Source organism: Mastomys coucha, unplaced genomic scaffold, assembly GCF_008632895.1.
Source record: "Mastomys coucha isolate ucsf_1 unplaced genomic scaffold, UCSF_Mcou_1 pScaffold21, whole genome shotgun sequence".
In the NCBI taxonomy this organism is placed as follows: domain Eukaryota; kingdom Metazoa; phylum Chordata; class Mammalia; order Rodentia; family Muridae; genus Mastomys; species Mastomys coucha.
This window is the reverse complement of record NW_022196904.1, coordinates 116,696,258-116,699,489: the sequence shown is the minus strand read 5'-3', so window position 1 is coordinate 116,699,489 and position 3,232 is coordinate 116,696,258.

Here is a 3,232-nt window from a genome sequence, read left to right as displayed (position 1 = left end):
TATAGCTCAAGGTTGTTTTGACTTTTAAAAAATTGTTCTGGGTAGAGAGTGGCTCTCATCTGAAATCCCAGCTGTAGCCATCCAACGGCCATGGATGAACTGGGTTACCTGAAAGTGGGGCTGGAAATGAAAAAGGACGAGGTGTGAGGAAAGAATGAAGCTAAGACAAGGTTCGGATCAAGGCCTCAAGTTTAATATTCAGACTACGTTTATGTAGGGAGAGCCCATCCTTTGTTTCAGCTGGATTACGTTGCAAAGCAAGCTCAGCAGGCAGTCTACTCCTCAAAGCCCCTGTGGGAATTTGCAGATGCCTTGAGGCCTGAAGATCCCACCTAGGTGGAAAATCCCAGTGTGGCAAGCACTTAAGGTCTGTTTAGCCTACTTAAGGCTGGGGGAAAAGCACACCCAGCCCTGGCAAAGCTGGGTCAAGGTCATTAGTTCAAGGTCATTCTGGCCAGCCTAAGCATTGTGTGACCCTGCTTCAAACAAAAACCAAAATAAGCAAGTAGCTGGATGCGGTGGCACGTGCCTTTAATCTCCACACGTGGGAGGCAGATGCAGGCAGATCTCTGTGAGACTGAGGCCACCCTGGTCTACATAGGGAGTTCTAGGATAGCCAGGGCTCTGTAGAGTGACTTTGCCTCAAAACGACAACAACAACAACAACAACAACATCAAAAACCCTATAGCCTCTCCCCCTGATTTTTCCTGTTAATAACGATGGGACATGGAGATGACCTGTGGGGCTTCAGTGACATAGGGCAGGGGATAGAAGAAGGGTGCAGACTCAGCAGGGGTGACCAAAATATGTTCATGCTAAGGAGTGCAGACAGATCACCCCGGGCCTGCAGCTCCAGAATGCTGGGTCTGGTGTAGGGAAATAAAGCAGATGATTCTGAAAGGTGTTGCCCATGAAGAAAAGGAACAATTCTGGGAGATGCAAGGGTTGGGTAATTAATTTGAGAACTGACCATACAGAAGGAATCTAGAGTGAGCCTGGGGATCAGTATACAGGCCGAGATGTAGCCTTGGTTAACTTGGAGCTCCCTATATAGATGTGGCTAAGATCGGACTTGCCAGGATCATCTTATCTCTGTGTCCAGCACGGGGATGGAAGGCATTTGCCATTTTACCTAGCTCCACTGCAGGCTCCTGATAAAAGTGATTGGTCCTGGAAGCCCTGGCTGGGTGTAGAAGATTTCTTATTTGAGCATCATATTCTGAAAAGAAGCCCTTAGCATACCTCATTGAGCACACCAATCTCCAGGCAAGAAGGCTCCATCCTTCCGGCCTTGCAATGAGGCAGCAACCTTAGGGCGAGCAGCACCAGTCTCCTTCAGTGTGAACCCTTGCCCTTTACATCCTGCCCTCCATGGGGTCTAGTTCAGAGAAGCAGAGGATGGAGTGTATGACTACAGAACCCCAAGTTCTCCAGAGGTTCTCTGCTCTCCTGCTTACAGGCCAAGGTTTGTCAATTCTAACTGCATAGCCCTGATGGCCACTTCTGGGAAAGAAAACCAATTCTTGCTACATCCTCAGACTCCAGGGAGTGGGCAGCACCATCTCACTGAGTTGCCCACTCCTTGGCTACAAAGGCTCATCCTCGTCCCAAGAATAGGCAGTAGAATCTGCGGCCTCACAGTGCAGAAACACAAACCAGGTTTACTCAGGTACCTCATGACTCCCACAGCAATCTTGTACTTGGGCATGAGCTTCAGTATGGAGGGGTCCAGTGGACGAATGGTAAATCATTTCTGAAACATGGACAGGGCTTTGTTCAAAACAAGGCATGGGGAAGGGTCACCTTTATTCTTCCCAAAGTTCTCCTGCCAAGGTCACACATGGATACCATTCGAGCTGCCCACAGGCAAGGAGGCATCACAGTTTTGCATATGGTCAGTGCATCATCTGCCTCCCTAGGAGCAGGACCTCCTATTCCTCATTATGGGGCGGGGTGGTGGAGGACAGGGAAGGTTTGGCCTGGAGGACTTTTTCTGACTTCTCCAGTGTCTTGCTCTGAGTTCTGGATAAGACTAGGAGAATAGGCTTTTATGTACTGATTGTTGTTGAATGTAGTAGCAATTAGCCCAGCTAAAATAGAAAGCTGACAAGCAGAATCTTGGTTGGCCTAATTAGCCTCCGCTCTGTACCTCCAGCCAGCAGCTGTCCTGGTTCTCCCTGCCCCAGGGCTGGGCCCAGCTTTCGCAGTCTGTTCAACAAATTGAGTAGGTGCTACAGTTGTTTTGGGCCCCCGGGGGAACACAGTAGGGAACACAAAAAACACAAAACACAAACACCTGCTCAAGCAAAATTGATATTAGTATGTATGTAGAGCGACCTGTAAAAAGAGCCAACATAGTTTAAGGTCCCTGTCACAGGGTATGAGGAACAAAGGAGGTAGGAAACCAAGGCCCTCAAAGACCTGACTGTGTGGGAGGAGTTAAAGGAACTACCAGAAACTGAGATAACCTAGAGATGCATTGAAGGGAAAGTGGGTTAAGCGAGCTGGTGCTAGGAAGCCTGAAGCCACACACTAACCCCAGATGCCTAGAGAACTGTATCCCTTTGCAATTCTGAGACTAGGGTTGTTCGATCCTTAGCTTTCCCATCATGCTTCTGGTCAGATAGTCCATTCAGATTCTTAGAATTTCTTTGTATGTGGCATATACACGTGTGTACACGTACATGTACTCAACACACACACACACACACACAGAGTCTATTGTGAGTCTGGGGTCTTTCAGAGATTCACCAATCAATAAATTTTTTAAAAGATTTATTTATTTATTATATATATATATGTACAGAAGAGAGCATCAGATCTCATTACAGATGGTTGTGAGCCACCATGTGGTTGCTGGGATTTGAACTCAGGACCTCTGGAAGAGCAGTCAGGGCTTTTAACTGCTGAGCCATCTCTCCAGCCTGAATAAATTTATTTTTTAGTTATTTATTTTTATGTATATGAGAACATTGTTGCTGACCTCAAACACACCAGAAGAGGGCATCGGATCCCATTACAGATGGTTGTGAGCCACCATGTGGTTGCTGGGAATTGAACTTAGGACCTCTGGAAGAGCAGTTAGTGCTCTTAACTTCTGAGTCATCTCTCCAGCCCCCTATTATTTTTTTTTCCAATAAGAAGCTTTATTAAAAATCACCACCAGGACCATACCAGAAACCCAGAATTTTCTACCTTTGGTCCAGATTTACTGTTAATACAGAGTTTATA